At 41.6% G+C, this 21,815-nt stretch overlaps 1 protein-coding gene across 1 annotated transcript in view; it reads right to left on the bottom strand.

Annotated features, from left to right (window-relative positions):
• LOC128693475 (juvenile hormone esterase-like) overlaps positions 1 to 14,872 on the bottom strand; it is a 179,984-nt gene extending 165,112 nt beyond the window's left edge. Inside the window, exon 1 of the mRNA XM_070097319.1 lies at positions 14,721 to 14,872. The gene's annotated coding sequence lies outside the window, so the exon portion shown is untranslated. The remainder of the gene's footprint in view (positions 1 to 14,720) is intronic.
• Between the last annotated feature and the right edge of the window lie 6,943 nt (positions 14,873 to 21,815).

Raw genomic sequence — 21,815 nt, 5'->3', positions numbered from 1 at the left:
GGGTGGTGTGAGTGAAAGGTGTGCTTGCCAGTGGCCTGGTGTGGGCGGTGTTTGGATGATGGGTGGCTGGGTGGGCGATTATACAGCTGTTGGAAATTGTGGAAAATCATGTAGGCATTGGATTTCCCAGACTGATAAAACCTCCCTAAGTTGGAGAAAAGGTGGGGACGAGCATCCCCCACGTATGCCTCCCCCGGAGTTCCACTTAATCTAGTAATGAAGCCTCCATAGGCTAATGCATTATGATGTGTTTAAGCTAAATTAGAGTTAGACATCTTCATCACCTCTCACAACCACACAATTGTGACCAGTAAGCACTCCTCCAGCCAGCGCCCTCCTGTTGGGTTAAGTGCCGGCTCTTGCCTACCTCATCTAGTCATACATGAAACTATAGCAAGTAAACACAGGCCTTGTGCAGTGAAGTACTTTAACATTCGATAACAAATTACGACCCAAATTACATAACATTTCACTGCAATAACGGCTATCTCGCTGTACTAGGCGGTTACACGTGACTCATACAGGTATCTCGAGTGTCCACGGCCAACAGCGACCCCCATGCTCCAAGTCAGTACAGTAGACCGTCATTTAACACGGTAGTTACGTTCCTGAAGACTCCGTGTTAGGTAAAAACCGTGTTAGATAAACTGAAGAACTTAGAGAAAAAATAGGGTTACGTTCCTGAGAGCCCCAAAAAAGCCAAACAACTTTTTTAGGCCTCCAAATCTTACAATAATAAAAGTGAATATGTAATTGTAGTTCATTGTTATGATATATTATGTTGTTTTTACAGCTTAAGACTACAAATGTAACAGAAATAACAATATTTCTTACCCCAAATTGTGGGTGCTGGTGTTTGTGGATGATTGTGAAGAGAGCGGAGAGTTATGCTGTGGTCCTACTGGGCTGAGGTGGATGGTAGAGGTTCTGGTACTGAAGTTGATGGTTGTACTGGAGTGTCTAGCTTGAAGTCATTCAGTCAAGTGATTCAGCCATTCAGTCAAGTGATTCAGTAAGTCAGTAAGTCATTCAGTAAGTCAGTCAAGTCATTCAGTAAGTCAGTCAAGTCATTCAGTAAGTCAGTCAAGTCATTCAGTAAGTCAGTCAAGTCATTCAGTAAGTCAGTCAAGTCATTCAGTAAGTCAGTCAAGTCATTCAGTAAGTCAGCCAAGTCGTTCAGTAAGTCAGCCAAGTCGTTCAGTAAGTCAGCCAAGTCGTTCAGTAAGCCAGTTGAGTCATTCAGTAAGTCAGTTGAGTCATTCAGTAAATCAATGAAGTCATTCAGTAAGTCAGTCAAGTTGTTCAGTAAGTCAGTCAAGTCGTTCAGTCAGTCAAGTCGTTCAGTAAATCAGTCAAGTCATTCAGTAAATCAGTCAAGTCATTAAGTCAGTCAAGTCATTCAATAAGTCAGTCAAGTCGTTCAGTAAGTCAGTCAAATCATTCATTAAGTCAAGTCATTCAGTAAGTCAGTCAAGTCATTCAGTAAGTCAGTCAAGTCATTCAGTAAGTCAAGTCACTCAATAAGTCAGTCAAGTCGTTCAGTAAGTCAGTCAAGTCGTTCAGTAAGTCAAGTCGTTCAGTAAGTCAGTCAAGTTCAGTAAGTCATTCAGTAAGTCAGTCAAATCATTCAGTCATTCAGTAAGTCAGTCACTCAGTCTTTCAGTAAGTCAGTCAGTCAGTCATTCAGTAAGTCAGTCACACAAACTTATGTTTACCTCTTATGTGTACTGAGTAACACTTCATTATGGCAACAGGATGTCTTGTCTATTATCTTTGTTTCCTTTGTTAAATCTAAGACTTAGTTAAATGTTTACACCTTCTCTTGCCACTTTGAGCAACACTGGTATGCCTACTGGTTGTCATGATTGTTTGGCAGATACAAGATACAGCAATTAAAAGATCAAAACACAATTCACAGTCACAAGCTTGTAGCAGAGAAGTTGGACTGGACACACATGAAGTACGAATGCTGGGATGGTGGGGTGGTGTCGGGGGGTTGCTGGGGACGGTGGGAGGTCTCCCCAGCTGAACCACAACAAGGCGGCCGCTTGAGGAAAAGGGAAGTTTTTTTTCCTTCCCGCAAACTGAACTGTGTTAAATTCATCATACGACGTGCTACATAAAATTGTGCCGCAATTCTTCAATCGTGCTATACCCAAATCGTGCCAAACGAACTCGTGCTAAATGACGGCCTACTGCATATCAAGTAGTTCATTGAATGTGCATTCCTTGTACTTTGGGAACACATGTGGGGAGTCTCGCCATATCCCTCCTGGAGTTTACCTGGAGAGAGTTTCGGGGGTCAACGCCCCCGCGGCCCGGTCTGTGACCAGGCCTCCTGGTGGATCAGCGCCTGATCAACCAGGCTGTTGCTGCTGGCTGCACGCAAACCAACGTACGAGCCACAGCCCGGCTGATCAGGAACTGACTTTAGGTGCTTGTCCAGTTCCTGCTTGAAGACTGCCAGGGGTCTGTTGGTAATCCCCCTTATGTGTGCTGGGAGGCAGTTGAACAGTCTCGGGCCCCTGACACTTATTGTATGGTCTCTTAACGTGCTAGTGACACCCCTGCTTTTCATTGGGGGGATGGTGCATCGTCTGCCAAGTCTTTTGCTTTCGTAGTGAGTGATTTTCGTGTGCAAGTTCGGTACTAGTCCCTCTAGGATTTTCCAGGTGTATATAATCATGTATCTCTCCCTCCTGCGTTCCAGGGAATACAGGTTTAGAAACCTCAAGCGCTCCCAGTAATTGAGGTGTTTTATCTCCGTTATGCGCGCCGTGAAAGTTCTCTGTACATTTTCTAGGTCGGCAATTTCACCTGCCTTGAAAGGTGCTGTTAGAGTGCAGCAATATTCCAGCCTAGATAGAACAAGTGACCTGAAGAGTGTCATCATGGGCTTGGCCTCCCTAGTTTTGAAGGTTCTCATTATCCATCCTGTCATTTTTCTAGCAGATGCGATTGATACAATGTTATGGTCCTTGAAGGTGAGATCCTCCGACATAATCACTCCCAGGTCTTTGACGTTGGTGTTTCGCTCTATTTCGTGGCCAGAATTTGTTTTGTACTCTGATGAAGATTTAATTTCCTCATGTTTACCATATCTGAGTAATTGAAATTTCTCATCGTTGAACTTCATATTGTTTTCTGCAGCCCACTGAAAGATTTGGTTGATGTCCGCCTGGAGCCTTGCAGTGTCTGCAATGGAAGACACTGTCATGCAGATTCGGGTGTCATCTGCAAAGGAAGACACGGTGCTGTGGCTGACATCCTTGTCTATGTCGGATATGAGGATGAGGAACAAGATGGGAGCTAGTACTGTGCCTTGTGGAACAGAGCTTTTCACCGTAGCTGCCTCGGACTTTACTCTGTTGACGACTACTCTCTGTGTTCTGTTAGTGAGGAAATTATAGATCCATCGACCGACTTTTCCTGTTATTCCTTTAGCGCGCATTTTGTGCGCTATTACGCCATGGTCACACTTGTCGAAGGCTTTTGCAAAGTCTGTATATATTACATCTGCATTCTTTTTGTCTTCTAGTGCATTTAGGACCTTGTCGTAGTGATCCAGTAGCTGAGACAGACAGGAGCGACCTGTTCTAAACCCATGTTGCCCTGGGTTGTGTAACTGATGGGTTTCTAGATGGGTGGTGATCTTGCTTCTTAGGACCCTTTCAAAGATTTTTATGATATGGGATGTTAGTGCTATTGGTCTGTAGTTCTTTGCTGTTGCTTTACTGCCCCCTTTGTGGAGTGGGGCTATGTCTGTTGTTTTTAGTAACTGAGGGACGACCCCCGTGTCCATGCTCCCTCTCCATAGGATGGAAAAGGCTCGTGATAGGGGCTTCTTGCAGTTCTTGATGAACACAGAGTTCCATGAGTCTGGCCCTGGGGCAGAGTGCATGGGTGTTACAAAAAACGCGATTCTAAAAGCTTAGAGATCTCCAGTGAATACTAGAAAGGACTGCCCTTCTAGCATCCAGCCTGTTACTGGGTTTTCGTAACAAGTAGTCAGTATCCTTGTCCAGTTATCCATTAAATTCGGTATTATTCAACAGTGCTTTAGGATTACAACTGGTAGGCTACTAACTAGAGAAATTAAAATTTAATAAATTTATTAAGTAGTAAGTTGTCTAGAGGTATATTATCAAAGTAAATTAATTACAGCAATCAAAATAAAATCAATCTCTCGAGTTCAATATTATTGTGCTGAAAGCACATATCACATTTATAATTCTTAAGTACCGTCAGGTACATTAACATTTAATAAGATATTACAAATATGTACAAGTGTGTGTATGCGTGTAAGTGCTCTTAAGTAGTTAGCTATGTCTCAAGACTCGAATAAGACTTAAACAAGTGACTGACAAAGTCCTCAAATAAACTAACTTCTTGACCGACTGGCAAACCGAACAGTCTGCTTGAACAACAAAGAATGCTAAGCCCAATAGCAATACAATATCAAGCGACTGCAACACAGAATCAGGAACAAGGAGATATAACGACACTAAGTAGGGACCATCTGCAGATCCTCCACAAAAGTTACAAAACTCCCATAATACTGAATCTAAGTTCAGCATAGGTAAAACTGTGACTGTGACAATACACAGGAACCAGTACAAAATTAGGTCAGAAGCTATAGCTAAGGACCTGAGATACTCAGAGTGTCTATGTGACACACAACCTCAGTACAACGTCGAAAATCACTAAGTCTATACAATGTTCTGTGAACAAAGTTCTACAGAACTAACAAGAATAATGAGACAGACAATCTGTCCAACCAGCAAGCGAGTCTCCAGCAGACTGACTTCTTCACGAGAGGTGAGGACACCCCCCCCTCGATCACGTGATAGCTACGTGGACAACTGCAGCTCAGAAGCCGGCAGTATAACGAGCGACAAGCGATAATTACAGTAGTTTGACAATCAAGACTAACTGAGCACATTTTATATACATCCTAACAACATAAGCTAAATAACAATATAACAGTCAAATAATAATATAAAGTCATACATTTACGATTTAGCTATTATCGCAAATATAAGCAATATAAAATTAAATGAAAAGGTAATATACATTATATATACATAATAATCATTGTAACCCATTCAGGGGTTGCAACAATGGGCATGTCATTTATCGCCTGTTCGAAGTCATTTGGCGTCAGGATAACATTGGATAGGCTTGTGTTAATCAAATTTTGTGCCTCTCTCATAAAAAATTCATTTTGATCTTCGACTCTCAGTCTGGTTAGCAGCTTGCTAAAAACTGAGTCATATTGGGACTTGAGTAGCTCACTCATTTCCTTGCTGTCATCTGTGTAGGACCCATCTTGTTTAAGTAGGGGCCCAATACTGGGCGTTGTTCTCGATTTTGATTTGGCATAGGAGAAGAAATACTTAGGGTTTCTTTCGATTTCATTTATAGCTTTTAGTTCTTCCCGCGATTCCTGACTCCTAAAGGATTCTTTTAGCTTAAGTTCGATGCTTGCTACTTCTCTGACCAGTGTCTCCCTGCGCATTTCAGATATATTGACCTCTTTTAGCCGCTCTGTTATTCTTTTCCGTTGCCTGTAAAGGGAGCGCCTGTCTCTTTCTATTTTACATCTACTCCTCCTTTTTCTTAGAGGAATAAGCCTTGTGCATACATCGAGTGCCACCGAGTTAATCTGTTCTAGGCATAAGTTTGGGTCTGTGTTGCTTAGTATATCTTCCCAGCTTATATCGGTTAGGACTTGGTTTACTTGGTCCCACTTTATGTTTTTGTTATTGAAGTTGAATTTGGTGAATGCTCCCTCGTGACTAGTCTCATTTTGTCGGTCTGGGGCTCCTCGCATACATGTCTGAACCTCAATTATGTTGTGATCTGAGTATATTGTTTTTGATATGGTGACATTTCTTATCAGATCATCATTGTTAGTGAATATGATGTCTAGTGTATTCTCCAGTCTAGTAGGCTCTATTATTTGCTGGTTTAAATTGAATTTTGTGCAGAGATTTAAAAGCTCGTGTGAGTGTGAGTTTTCATCAGAGCTGCCTCCTGGTGTTATTACTGCAACAATATTATTTGCTATATTCCTCCATTTTAGGTGCCTTAAGTTGAAATCCCCCAGGAGCAAGATGTTGGGTGCAGGAGCTGGAAGATTTTCCAGACAGTGGTCAAATTTTAACAGCTGTTCCTGGAATTGCTCCTGGAAAAGCTCTGTTCCACAAGGCACAGTACTAGCTCCCATCTTGTTCCTCATCCTCATATCCGACATAGACAAGGATGTCAGCCACAGCACCGTGTCTTCCTTTGCAGATGACACCCGAATCTGCATGACAGTGTCTTCCATTGCAGACACTGCAAAGCTCCAGGCAGACATCAACCAAATCTTTCAGTGGGCTGCAGAAAACAATATGAAGTTCAACGATGAGAAATTTCAATTACTCAGATATGGTAAACATGAGGAAATTAAATCTTCATCAGAGTACAAAACAAATTCTGGCCACAAAATAGAGCGAAACACCAACGTCAAAGACCTGGGAGTGATCATGTCGGAGGATCTCACCTTCAAGGACCATAACATTGTATCAATCGCATCTGCTAGAAAAATGACAGGATGGATAATGAGAACCTTCAAAACTAGGGAGGCCAAGCCCATGATGACACTCTTCAGGTCACTTGTTCTATCTAGGCTGGAATATTGCTGCACACTAACAGCACCTTTCAAGGCAGGTGAAATTGCCGACCTAGAAAATGTACAGAGAACTTTCACGGCGCGCATAACGGAGATAAAACACCTCAATTATTGGGAGCGCTTGAGGTTCCTAAACCTGTATTCCCTGGAACGCAGGAGGGAGAGATACATGATTATATACACCTGGAAAATCCTAGAGGGACTAGTACCGAACTTGCACACGAAAATCACCCACTACGAAAGCAAAAGACTTGGCAGACGATGCACCATCCCCCCAATGAAAAGCAGGGGTGTCACTAGCACGTTAAGAGACCATACAATAAGTGTCAGGGGCCCGAGACTGTTCAACTGCCTCCCAGCACACATAAGGGGGATTACCAACAGACCCCTGGCAGTCTTCAAGCTGGCACTGGACAAGCACCTAAAGTCAGTTCCGGATCAGCCGGGCTGTGGCTCGTATGTTGGTTTGCGTGCAGCCAGCAGCAACAGCCTGGTTGATCAGGCTCTGATCCACCAGGAGGCCTGGTCTCAGACCGGGCCGCGGGGGCGTTGACCCCCGGAACTCTCTCCAGGTAAACTCCAGGTAACTCCAGATGTTGCATCCGGAGGCTTGTAGACTACCACAATGACTAGGTTTTGGTTCTCGACCTTTACTGCTAAAACTTCCACTACGTCATTTGAGGCATTAAGCAGTTCTGTGCAAACAAGTGACTCTGCAATGTACAGGCCAACCCCCCCCCCTTTTGCCTGTTCACTCTGTCACATCTGTATAGGTTGTAACCTGGGATCCATATTTCATTGTCCAAGTGATCCTTTATGTGGGTCTCAGTGAAAGCCGCGAACATTGCCTTTGCCTCTGCAAGCAGTCCACGGATGAAAGGTATTTTGTTGTTTGTTGCTGGCTTTAGACCCTGTATATTTGCAAAGAAGAATGTTATCGGACTGGTGGTATTGTTGGTACTGGGGGGGGATTTTTTTTCCGGCATTAGTATCTGTATCTGTTGGTTTGGAGTGGAGGCCATCGACTGTGGTTCCACTCCAGGAATGACTGGATTTGGTGTACGATTTCTGCCATTTCCTGCCAGTTTTTTTTCCTTCCTGGCACTAAAAAACCTCTCCCTCTTGAGTGGCTGTGGCTACCCAGGTTTTCCCATGGCCTGGATGTTTTGTATCTTTTTGTCCCCTTTAGATGGTATGCCTGGCAATTTAAGTTATAGCACAGTCTTTCCTGTACTGAAGAGGTACACATTTCAGGGTGAAAAAGCTTACAGGAAGGGAGTTTGCATTTTCCTGTTGTCATATGGGCATGGCATTTTCTAGGGTGGTCATAGTTGCACGTCCCATCTGTTTTTCCAGATTTCCCATGAGAGCAGATACCAAGTGCATAGTATGTGCACAGGCTTGGTTTCCGCTTGCCTTGGGTTTCTGTGACTGTATTCCCTGTTGGTGCATGTTTCCCTGTCTTACTTCTATCCTCCCTAGCACCAACAATGGAGCTCCCACCAGTTGTTTTTGGTAATTTATCCTCACTATTGCTATTGGAGTCCTCTTGTTTGCTATTTCCTGCGGTATTTCTAGTTTGCAATATTGGTTTTATCTTATCTTTGACTACACTTGTTTCCCTACTATGGCTCCTATCCCCTATGTGGTCATTTATATGTATTCCTTCCTGCGTATAATTCCCGACTACCTGGACAAAATCTCCAGCTTCATCATTACTGTCTCCCAGGACAGTATCTCCAGCTTCACCATTTCTGTCTCCCAGGACAGCACCTCCAGCTTCACCATTACTGTCTCCCAGGACAGCACCTCCAGCTTCACCATTACTGTCTCCCAGGACAGCACCTCCAGCTTTACTATTACTGTCTCCCAGGACATCACCTCCAGCCTTACAGTTTGTGACTACATGGCCAGTATCAAGGGCAGTACCATTCAGCCCAGACTTTTTATGTTCCCATCTGTTGTAGAAAGCTTCCAGGTTTTCTATGAAAGCAGCTTTGATGTTGTCCTCTTTTAATACCCTTGTGATTTTAGTCCACAGATTTTCCTCATTTGGGCATACCCAGAAACACTTCTCTGTTTTAATACTGCTTGTAGCTAGTTCTGGGATATCTGCACAAGGGGCGTGACACCAATTTCCACAAAAATGACAATTTATCCATGTGGAGGCCCGTTTGTTTGACTGACCACAGACTACACACAGCTTCATAATGATTTGAATGGTTGATTTACTGCAATTCTACTAGCAACCTCTTGAATATTATATTAATAACCTTAAATGAAGCTCTAGCTATTTGTATTTCTGTTTCTAACTCTTTTTGTATATTGGACAGCTTACCGTCACGTTCCTGATTTTTAATGTTTGTGTTTATAAGGGCGCCTACAACCCCATCCGTTTACAGTCTGCTTTATTGTCCAACGAAACTGTTTGAAACCAGTCCCGGGTTCGGACCAGTCAAGGGTTCGGACCAGTCAAGGGTTCGGACCAGTCAAGGGTTCGGACCAGTCAAGGGTTTGGACCAGTCGATCTGCTCTGATCAGTGGGTCACTTATTTAAAACATACTGGTCGGTGATTTGAGCTAACACATGAAGGATCTACTGGAAATTATCTACCCGAGTAATATGTGATTTGACTGATACAAAAGTATAACTTGCGTGTTGAAGAGCCGGTGATATCTGGCAGCTCCTACAATGACGAACGGTCACCTCCTTGTTTATCAATCGCTGTATCTGGCTTTTCTATTTTTTTTTTCCGTCTCCACCGCAATAAATGCTATATTGTCACTATAGTTGACTGGTGCAAATTTTGGAGGAAGGACGCTTTTTCTGTAGTAATAATTGCTTCTCGTTGTGTATAATGCGACCGCTGGTAACTACAGGTTATATGAAATTCACAGTAACGTCTCGTATTTCAAGAAAAGAAACTAATGAAAGTCACTCCACTCCACTAAGTACCATTATAATACTGGTTAGTTGCTACTACAACACTGTATTCTGCTATTCACTGGTATCACTAGATTATATGCGAGTACACTAGCAGGCCAGGAAGATTATTAAAAACAGCTGACCTGTGGTAAGTTTCTGGCGACTTCTGGCACCTTCCTCTATAGGCTTATCCCTTCATTTACAAATTCACCTGTTTTCAAATGACACTTTAGCCTTTATCATCAATATACTAGGGAGCCACTGTAGTATACACTATACACTATGTATACTCAATGATATCAGGGAGACTTTCTTTCCTCTGACATGAAAAGTTCAATTATTATTATTTTTTTCCACACGGGACATAGGCCTATGATTCCCCTCTGGCAGTAAACTCTGCTACGCAGTGCACACTAATTCTCCTTTTTTGACTCAGTATATAATGTTTTCCGCCCAAGATTGGTTCCAGGCGCTAGAGGGATGTATCGTATAGGATTGATGACACAAATTAAAGTTCTAGCACGTAAGAGCGACCGTGAAAACACGAGAAAACCGGGAGCACAACGAGGCACGCTGACACGCTGGCACACGCTGTGGTTCTATCTCCACCAAAGCTCAACAGTAGCAACCGTCTTAACACAACTCCCTTTGTAGAAGAAAAGAATTCAGGTAAAAAAAATGAGATGGCAGGTTTCTGGGCTGAATTCCACAAATGAGGTGACAAGGATCACTACCCTAATAAGTCATAAGCCACAGACACTATTCTATACAGTAGTGAGTGTGGTGAGTAACTAAGTGTATGTGGATGGAATGTTAGGGTGAAAGGTCAGGTAAGGTGTGTAGTTGAGGTCAAAGGGGATAAGTGGCTTTGAGAGAATGGTGGATGTGAGGGGAATGGTATAGGTATGAGCGAGTGCCCGTGAGGGGAATCGTGTAAGAAGATTGTGTGGGGGTAGATTATTGGTTGGAATGTTGTCCCATATCATAAAAATCTTTGAAAGGGTTCTAAGAAGCTAGATCGCCACCCATCAGTTACACAACCAAGGGCACACACGGGTTTAGAGCAGGCCGTACCTGCTTGTGTTAGCTACTGGACCACTATGACAAGGTCTTTGATGATCTGAAGGACAAACAAAATGCGGATGTAGTACACACAGACTTTGCGAAAGCCTTCCACAAGTGCGGCCACAGTGCAATAGCACACAAAATGCATGATAAAGGAATAACAGGAAAAGTTGGTAGATGGGTCTATAACTTCCTAACACATAGAACACAAAGAGTAGTAGTAAACATAGTAAAGTCTGAGGTGGTTATAGTGAAAAACTCTGTTCCACAAGTCACAGTACTCGCCCCCATCCTGTTCCTCATCCTCATATCCGACATAGACAGAGATGTAAGACACAGCACCATGTCCTCCTTTGCAGATGACACCCGAATTTGCATCAGTGTCCTCCATTTAAGACACTGCAAGACTCCAAGCGGACATCAACCAAATCTTTAAATTGGCCGTGGGAAACAATATGAAGTTCAATGTAGAGAAATTTCAATTATTCCGATATGGAAAACTTGAGGAAATTAAAACTATACCAGAGTATAAAACAAATTCCAACCACATAATAGAGCGCAAAACTATTGTGAATGACCTGGGAGTGATAATGTCACAGGATCTCGCTTTCAAAGATCACAACAATGTATCTGCCACATCTAATAGAAAAATGATAGGATGGATAATGAGAACCTTCAAAACTAGGGACGCCAAGCCCATGATGATTCTTTTCAAATTGTTCGTTTTCTCTAGGCCGAAATACTGCTATATACTAATAGCCTTTTCAAGGCATGCAATATTGCTGACATGTAGAGTGAACAGAGAGCCTTCACGGCACACGTAAGTATGATAAAGCACCTAAATTACTGGGAACAGTTGAAGTCCCTTGACTAGTGTTTCCTGGAAGAAGATACATGATAACATATACACTTGGAAAATCCTAGAGGGACGAGTACCAAATTTACACACCAAAATCACTCCCTATGAAAGCAAAAAAAACTCGGCAGGAGATGCAACATTCCCCCAATGAAAAGCAGGGGCACCACGAGTATGTTAAGAGACAACACAATAGGCGTCAGGGGCGCAAGACTGCTCAACTGCCTCCCAGCGTTCATAAGGGGGATTGCCAATAGACCCCTGGCTGTCTTCAAGAAGGCACTGGACAGGCACCTAAAGTCAGTACCTGACCAGCCTGACTGTGGTTCGTACGTCAATTTGCATGCGGCCAGCAATAACAGCCTGGTTGATCAGACCCTGACCCACCGCGAGGCCTGATCACAGAGCGGACCGAGGGGGCGTTGATCCACGAAACCCTCTCCAAGTATAGGCTCAGAGACCCTTGGCACATGGGAAAAGCTCATCTAAATTCCTTAAGGGTAACTTAAGTACATCTAAGGTTAACTTCAGTGCATCTAAGTTCCTTCAGCGTAACTGGGGATTCCAGAGCGGCTAATTTTCTGTTCCAGCGACTCAGCGCTGCGGTTCAGAGAATTAATGCTTGCTGTATCTTGGGCACGGGCCCCAGCTCTGAGAAGGTGGATGAGATTTTCGCATTTTAATCTGTCATAAACAGGAAGAGTTTGAAATGAATCCCTCAGGCTGAGGGACTGATTACCTGAGTCTCCTTCTGAGCTTCATTTCTTCTTTGTATTAGACTGATGAAGCCACAGCGAAGCGAAACCTTTTCACACTTAAGATACCCAAGTGTTGCACATGTGTCCAGTTTATCAACTTGTCGGTTCTCTGAGCCATTTATCCACAAACAACATTGTTCAGCTCCTCTATCTATAAGTAAATGTGTACGAACTGTACTCATTTGACGCTTGTTTTCGAATACAGTAAAAATAATTCTAAGAAAAAGTATTCTCACACAGCCTGCTGTCAGGAGCTCAAGGTCAAACACATGTCTCATGTATAAAGAGTCATCTGATAAGCAGTCTTATCTTCCAAGTTCTCTAGTGTTCTCATGCAACTAGTTACACACAGTTCACTACAAAACAAGAAGTATTCACGAAGAATAAAAAAAATATTAGAAAGACAAAACACACGAGAATTTATTAGTCAATGATCTTCAGTGTTAAATGCTATGATGAGGATATTTCGCGGTATAAAAGCAAAAAAAAAAAAAAATACGATGACAAGACACAAAGAGCACTGCTCGGTTCACAGGTCACCATTCAATACGAATCAAGAAACATTCACAGAGAAGTACTAGTCTTGTTGAAAATGGTATAAAATGCCGACTTGTCGGTATTATACCCTTTTCAACATACATGTCACATCAAGTATTAGTAGACACATTCACTAAGCACTTCGACCACGTTATCACAAGTTAAATACACTGATGGACCTAAACAGGAGTCTTCTGGCAGAACTGCATCTGCTCTTGTTGCCACCTCAATAGTTAAGAACGATAATAAATTTGTTGAGTTAGGCATAAGAATTAACAACTGGGCGTCTTCACTGCAAACTGAATTGTTTGCAATCCTAATGGCGCTAAAGTTAACCTATGACACTGAGCTTGACTCTATCATCATTACTGATTCTATGTCATCACTGAAGGTTCTTGACTCATATAATGACTCCAACAACATGCTCATTGGAGAAGCGAGGTATACATACTAAAAAATCAGGGACAAAAGAATTAATGTATAATTGCCATGGATCCCATCACACATTGGATTACTCCTTGATAAAGTTGATATGTTAGCCAAGAAGAGTACCTAGGAGAATGTTGAATATAACTTTGGTATATCTTTGTCTAGCATTAGGAATAATATTAGGAGAGAAGTAAATGATGAAAATGATTGTTATAGGAATGCAGTTAATAGCCTGAGTAGATCTATAACCCACTATGATAACATGAGCGTAGATAAGTGTGTTTATGGAGCAACTTGCAATGTTAAGACTGATGTTGTAGTGGCCAGGCTTAGGCTTGGTTACAAGTACTTCTGGCAGTTTGGGAGACACACAGATGATGATGAAACTAAAAGAAAATTATATGATCAGGCATATGGTCACTGTCTTGAACATAAGAACATAAGAACATAAGAAATGAGGAACACTGCAGCAGGCCTGTTGGCCCATACTAGGCAGGTCCTTTACAATTCATCCCACTAACAAACATTTGACCTACCCAATTTTCAATGCTACCCAAGAAATAAGCTCTTATGTGCAAGTCCCACTCAAATCCAACCCATCCCACTCATGTATTTATCCAACCTAAATTTGAAACTACCCAAAGTCCTAGCCTCAATAACCCAACTAGGTAGACTGTTCCACTCATCTACTACCCTATTTCCAAACCAATACTTTCCTATGTCCTTTCTAAATCTAAACTTATCTAATTTAAATCCATTACTGCGGGTTCTCTCTTGGAGAGATATCCTCAAGACCTTGTTAATATCCCCTTTATTAATACCTATCTTCCACTTATACACTTCGATCAGGTCTCCCCTCATTCTTCGTCTAACAAGTGAATGTAACTTAAGAGTCTTCAATCTTTCTTCATAAGGAAGATTTCTAATGCTATGTATTAATTTAGTCATCCTACGCTGAATGTTTTCTAACGAATTTATGTCCATTCTGTAATATGGAGACCAGAATTGAGCTGCATAATGTGCTTAACTGTCCACTTATCGAGGAATACAGAGATAGTATAATAACCTATGTGACATGTCAAGATATCTTATTAATGAAAATAAGATACTAGATATACTAAGCAAATTTCCTAAATTTACTTGTAACAGATCAGTGAACTGTAGATATGTAGATATAAAAAAAAATATGTACACCTGTTAACCCTTTTGGGGCCTAGTTCCTAGGTATTTTGTGTATCCATATGCTCTTGCGCTACCGTCCACAGGATGGATATGGGGTGCACAATAAACAAGGCACTTCGGTGGCAAAATCTTAAAAAGTTGGTCACTCAACATTCATAGCCACACAAAAATATGTACAACAAAACCAATAATTCACAGAGATTAAAGTTTCAGAATGACACGAAACATAAGAGCATGCCTATTAGTTAAGCCTCAGTGTTAAATATCAATCTAATAATGATAAATAAATACCTTTTAGAATAGTGATGGAAGTATATTACTGTGCGGGAACCACGCTTCCACACCCCACGCCAGCTGGTGACGACTGCCTCACCCGCCACTGAGTCCACTTAACACTTCAGTTACTGCTGGCAGGGAAGCCTGCGTGAAGGTCACTCAGAGAGGCCCTGAGTGGCCTTGATGCTGGCCACTTTTCTTCCAAGCATTTAACGCCTTCCTCAGCACCCACTTAATTATTTTCTTGCTTGCTTACTTGCTTTCTTATACATACACGCACACATACGACCTGCGAAGAAGCGGGGACATGAGCTGCGACTCAATCTCTGCAAGCACAAATAGGTGAGTTAACTTCACCTTGGGAGAGAAGCTGCAAATATGAGAGCGGAGAGGACTTGTGGTAAATATAAGACAAGAATATCGGCAGAATTACACATAAACAATAAAACATCGGTAGCATATACATAATTAGTAAGCATTGCTACAACATTCAGAAACCTTAAAGAATCATTCGGAACTTTATGTAGGACATATATTAGGTCAATTAATGAGCACACGGTTCCTACACCTAGTCAAACCTACGCAAAGCTCATGGTCAGTAAGTTTGCAACCAGACTTGTACCATTACTGTGAGAAATACCCTGAGTAGAGGTTGAAAGAAATACCCTGAGTAGAGATTGAAAGAAATACCCTGAGTAGAGGTTGAAAGAAATACCCTGAGTAGAGGTTGAAAGAATTGACCCTGACGACCTTAGCAGAGAGGGGAGGACGAGGGAACGAGGGAAGATAAGATTATGACATACAAAAATAATAAGAGTAAGTGATAAGGCAGAAAGAGACGGACCAAGAGCAAGAGAACACAAGTGAAACAGGTGGAACACAGATGGAACAAAGGTGGACCACAACACCAGCAGATGGACAATAGAGATGAAAGTTTGTACCGAGTCTTAGTAGTCGAAAAGTGGAATGTGGATGAGACAGCGGTGAAGGCAAACTTAGTACATACCTTCAAGAGTATAGATATGATAAGGCCCAAGAGGCCAGAAATCAGTGATGCCCTTTGGGCTCGTATCTTCTCTCAAATAAGAATATCTTCATACATTTTGTTTAGCTACTTAACAGTATCCTAGTTTAATTATTCCCATAGAAAAGTCTTGAAGACGCGGACCAGGAGCTAAATCTCGACTCCACCGCAAACACATGGTGAGTACACACACTTCCTCCCCTCCTCAACACAAAATAGAGCACAGCACAACAACAAAAAATTTAGGACTATGTACGTCACGTACAGATTGGAACATACCGCACCAGCATAGAGAACATAGCACCAGCATGGAACACAACACCGGTATGGAGTGCAACACTAGCATGGAGTACACGGTACCAGCATGAAACGCAACACCGGCACGAATCACAACACTAGCATGAAACGCAACATCAGTGTGAGGCACAACAACAGCAACAGACTTCTTAATAATGTATGTCAACATTTACACTCGATTTTTTGAGGTTTTAGTAAAGTGATAATGAAAAAACTGATAACGTTTTGTTTCTTTACCGGGGAAAGATTTATTAATAACATCTGCAAGCAGACAATGTTGTTAGAAATAAAAGTCGCTAGTTGATGAGTTAAGATACCTGTGTAACACTTGGGTTTCTTTATTGTGGAAACGTTTCACCATCCAGTGGCTTCCTCAGCCCAATACAGAGAAAAGTAGTTGAAGATCAGGCGTTTGAGGTAATCAGTCTCTCAGTCTGGATTCGCAGTGGAGGGAGCTGTTAGGTCTTTAAACTAGGAATAGTTAGTGGTATGGGTTTCTGCGGGAAAACTGTGAAGTCTCAGGGTAGTAATATTAGTACTAGGAGAACTAGTAATAGGCAAAATGAGGTGGATATCGGAAAGCCAGTGGCACTAATTGACAAGGACAGTAATAGGTTTAGTGGAATAACAGAAAGGAGCAGGAATGATAAAGAGAAAGGAGGGTCCTTAAGTATATATTACACAAATAGTCGCAGTGCTAGGAATAAGATGGACGAGTTGAGACTAGTTGCTAGTGCAGGTAACATAGATGTATTTGCTATTACTGAGACGTGGTTTAATTCAAAAAGTCGGGACATGCCTGCAGAATGTCACATTCAGGGTTTCAAATTGTTCCAAGTAGATAGAAGTATCGGGAAGGGGGGTGGGGTGGCACTGTATGTCCGAGATCGCTTGAACTGTTGCATTAAAACGGGTATTAAGTCTGAAGTAACACATACAGAGTCTGTTTGGATAGAATTTTCAGAGGGGCATGAAAAATTAACTTTAGGTGTGATATACCGTCCCCCAAATTTAGATAGGGACCAGGGAAGACTACTATGGGAGGAAATTGTTAGGGCCACAAGGCACGATAATGTAGTAATTCTAGGAGACTTTAACTTTAGTCATATTGATTGGAATTTCTTGACTGGGAATTTAGAATCATACGACTTCTTAGAAGTAGTTCAGGATTGTTTTCTGAAGCAGTTTGTGACAGAACCTACAAGGGGTAATAACCTGCTTGACTTAGTTCTGGCAAACAATGAATCCCTTGTTAATAATTTAGAAGTTTCAGAAGAACTGGGTGCTAGCGACCACAAATCAATTACATTTAGAATTGAATGGAAGTATGATAGTAGGGATAACTCAGTAACAGTCCCAGATTTTCGCTTAGCAGATTACGATGGGCTTAGAGAACACTTATCATCTGTTGACTGGGGTAACGAAGAGAGCTATCAATATGACAGTTTTCTGAACACAATACATGCTGCTCAAAGAACATTTATCCCTTATAAAGAAATTAGATCAAATAGAAATGACCCAAAATGGATGAACAATAGGCTGAAATATCTACTAGGGCATAAGAAAGGAATTTATAGGCGTATCAAAAGAGGCGAGGGTCATCTTATGAATCAGTATATTGACACTAAGAGGGACATTAAAAAGGGGATAAGAAAAGCTAAAAGGGACTATGAAATTAAAGTTGCTAGGGATTCTAAAACTAACCCAAAAAGTTTTTTCCAGGTATATAGAACAAAAGTCAGAGATAAGATAGGTCCCCTTAAAAATAACTATGGGCATCTTACTGACAAAGAGAATGAAATGTGCTCGATTTTAAATAATTATTTTCTCTTGGTTTTTACACAGGAAGACACTAATAATATTCCGGTAATTAATTTTTATAGTGGGCCAGAAGAAGATAAATTATGTAACATCATAGTCACTAGTGAAATGGTTGTGAAGCAGATAGACCGACTGAAGCAAAATAAGTCACCGGGTCCTGATGAGGTTTTTTCAAGGGTTCTAAAGGAATGCAAAATGGAAGTCTGTGAACCATTAACTAATATTTTTAATTTATCTCTTCAAACAGGTGTAGTGTCTGATATGTGGAAGATGGCTAATGTAATTCCTATTTTTAAAACAGGGGACAAGTCGTTACCGTCAAATTACCGCCCAATAAGCCTGACCTCAATTGTAGGCAAATTACTAGAGTCAATTATAGCTCAAATTATAAGAAGCCATCTCGATAAGCATAGCTTGATTAATGATACTCAGCATGGATTCACAAGAGGCCGGTCTTGTCTGACTAATTTATTAACTTTTTTCAGTAAAGCTTTTGAGGCTGTTGACCACGATAAAGAATTTGATATTATTTACTTAGATTTTAGTAAGGCATTTGATAGAGTTCCGCACCAAAGACTGTTGAAGAAAGTACCAGCTCATGGCATTGGGGGAAGAGTGCTCTCGTGGATCGAATCATGGCTCACAGACAGGAAGCAGAGAGTGTCTATAAATGGGGTTAAATCCGAGTGGGGATCAGTAACAAGTGGCGTTCCACAGGGATCAGTCTTGGGTCCGTTGTTGTTTATAATATATATCAATGATCTTGATGAAGGAATTACTAGTGATATGAGCAAATTCGCCGATGACACGAAGATAGGTAGGATAATTGATTCAAACGTAGATGTTAGGGAACTTCAGGAGGATTTAGACAAACTCTACTCTTGGTCAGAAAAGTGGCAGATGCAGTTCAATGTAGATAAATGCAAGGTTCTGAAGCTCGGGAGTGTCCATAACCCTAGCACTTATAAGTTAAATAATGTAGAACTTAGCCATACAGATTGCGAAAAGGACTTGGGGGTTATGGTAAGCAGCAACCTTAAACCAAGACAGCAATGCCTAAGCGTACGTAATAAGGCAAATAGATTACTGGGATTTATATCAAGAAGTGTAAGCAACAGAAGTCCAGAGGTCATACTGCAGCTTTATACATCATTAGTAAGGCCTCACCTAGATTATGCAGCTCAATTCTGGTCTCCATATTACAGAATGGACATAAATTCGTTAGAAAACATTCAGCGTAGGATGACTAAATTAATACATAGCATTAGAAATCTTCCTTATGAAGAAAGATTGAAGACTCTTAAGTTACATTCACTTGTTAGACGAAGAATGAGGGGAGACCTGATCGAAGTGTATAAGTGGAAGATAGGTATTAATAAAGGGGATATTAACAAGGTCTTGAGGATATCTCTCCAAGAGAGAACCCGCAGTAATGGATTTAAATTAGATAAGTTTAGATTTAGAAAGGATATAGGAAAGTATTGGTTTGGAAATAGGGTAGTTGATGAGTGGAACAGTCTACCTAGTTGGGTTATTGAGGCTAGGACTTTGGGTAGTTTCAAATTTAGGTTGGATAAGTACATGAGTGGGAGGGGTTGGATTTGAGTGGGACTTGCACATCGGAGCTTGTTTCTTGGGTGGCATTGAAAATTGGGTTGGGCAAATGTTTTGTTAGTGGGATGAATTGTAAAGGACCTGCCTAGTATGGGCCAACAGGCCTGCTGCAGTGTTCCTCCTTTCTTATGTTCTTATGATGTGATCAGTCCATCAATCTTGAAAAGAGTGCAGCAAAGGAGGCGTAGCAGTCGTATGTGGTGTCTAATTCATCAACCTGTCGGTTCTCTGAATCATTTACCTACAAAGTCACTACTAACACGGAAAATATTTTATTACCATGTTTCACAAACAAGCGGGTAAAACTACACAGATTCCTCTCCAGGAAGAGGCTTAGTGTGCTGTTTCCAATAACTGCTGTTGTGTACGAAATGGTATATAATACCGACAAGATGAGAGTAAGACACATGTGCAACATCTGGGTATCTTTATTGTAGACGTTTCGCCATCCAGTGGCTTTATCAATACAAATTCTAGGACATAACTTGAAGACAGTAGAACTATGTACAGAAGATGAGGTAATCAGTCCCTCAACCTAGGAGTAGGTGCGAACAGCACCATAGTCGTGGAGATTCTGAAGCAGAAGAAAGAATCCTGGCGCTTATATAGTAACGTCAGGTGTAGCAGACGAGGGCATATTCACTGGTAGGCGGGATTCCCAAGTGGAAGTAGGTCCTTCCCAAAGAGATGGGTTAGTTGTAGAGGTAGTTGTCGTAGTCGTGAACGTTATGTACATGTCCTCAGAATCTCTTTGGGAAGGACCTACTTCCACTGGGGAATCCCGCCTACCAGTGAATATGCCCTCGTCTGCTACACCTGACGTTACTATATAAGCGCCAGGATTCTTTCTTCTGCTTCAGAATCTCCACGACTATGGTGCTGTTCGCACCTACTCCTAGGTTGAGGGACTGATTACCTCATCTTCTGTACATAGTTCTACTGTCTTCAAGTTATGTCCTAGAATTTGTATTGATAAAGCCACTGGATGGCGAAACGTCTACAATAAAGATACCCAGATGTTGCACATGTGTCTTACTCTCATCTTGTCGGTATTATATACCATTTCGTACACAACTTGTCAGACACTGCAACATCATGGAATCTTAATTCTGAGGACATGTACATAACATTCACGACTACGACAACTACCTCTACAACTAACCCATCTCTTTGGGAAGGACCTACTTCCACTGGGGAATCCCGCCTACCAGTGAATATGCCCTCGTCTGCTACACCTGACGTTACTATATAAGCGCCAGGATTCTTTCTTCTGCTTCAGAATCTCCACGACTATGGTGCTGTTCGCACCTACTCCTAGGTTGAGGGACTGATTACCTCATCTTCTGTACATAGTTCTACTGTCTTCAAGTTATGTCCTAGAATTTGTATTGATAAAGCCACTGGATGGCGAAACGTCTACAATAAAGATACCCAGATGTTGCACATGTGTCTTACTCTCATCAATAACTGCTGTGTTGGATGGCTCCCGAAGGACTATTTTTTTCACCAGCTTGTTTATTGTTATTCACATTTATAAATGAGACGACTGGTGTGTGAATCTTGACATGCTGTAGCAAATACGAATAAGCTAAGGAATAAGACTCATTGAATTATTTACCCAGCAAGGTTATTAACCAAAGTACACCAAGGGAAAAAAACAAGCAGTGTGGCTTATTTCGTTAAGGTATTTATATTATATCAAAGGAGGCTAAAGCTCAGTTTCCTCTTTATAGCTAGGTGAACAGGAGCAACAGAAGCAAAGAGACTAGCTACTATTAATTTATTTACTGCTAGGGAAACAGAAACAATAGACGCAACGAGACTTTCTCATAGGTCTCAGTAAACACGAAAACAATACTTAAGAACTTTCGAAATTCGAGAGTATTATGTGACCAGGAATTCTTTTTTTTTTTCAAATGAGCCGGGCATTGAAGTGTAGACCTTAGTAAGAGCCACCTCCAATTTGAATTTGTGTCGGGCTGTAGACTAAAATCATGGTGCGGCATCCGAGGTGTGAGAGGCGCTGGGTCTCATGCTAAGCAAGAGAACAAAAACAGCAGCAAAGTGAGTTGTCATTTCCCACAAGGTTTGCCTGAATGTGTTTCTAAATGAATGGCTACCTCGACACTGAAATATAATGTTCTGGTGTGTGACCCTGTCTTTGACCACATAATGCATATCATTAGCATTTCCTTATAGAGCTACTGTATACTGCCCAAGTAACTTGACTCACGAAATCGTAATGACACGATTGCAAACAAACCATACCCCGGCCGGGATTGAACCCGCGGTCAGAGAGTCTCAAAACTCCAGACCGTCGCGTTAGCCACTAGACCAGCTAGCCACAATAAGAT

Source organism: Cherax quadricarinatus, chromosome 57 (assembly GCF_038502225.1).
Source record: "Cherax quadricarinatus isolate ZL_2023a chromosome 57, ASM3850222v1, whole genome shotgun sequence".
Lineage (NCBI taxonomy): Eukaryota > Metazoa > Arthropoda > Malacostraca > Decapoda > Parastacidae > Cherax > Cherax quadricarinatus.
Note: the sequence above shows the minus strand (reverse complement) of the source record. Positions and strands in the feature narration are given on the sequence as shown.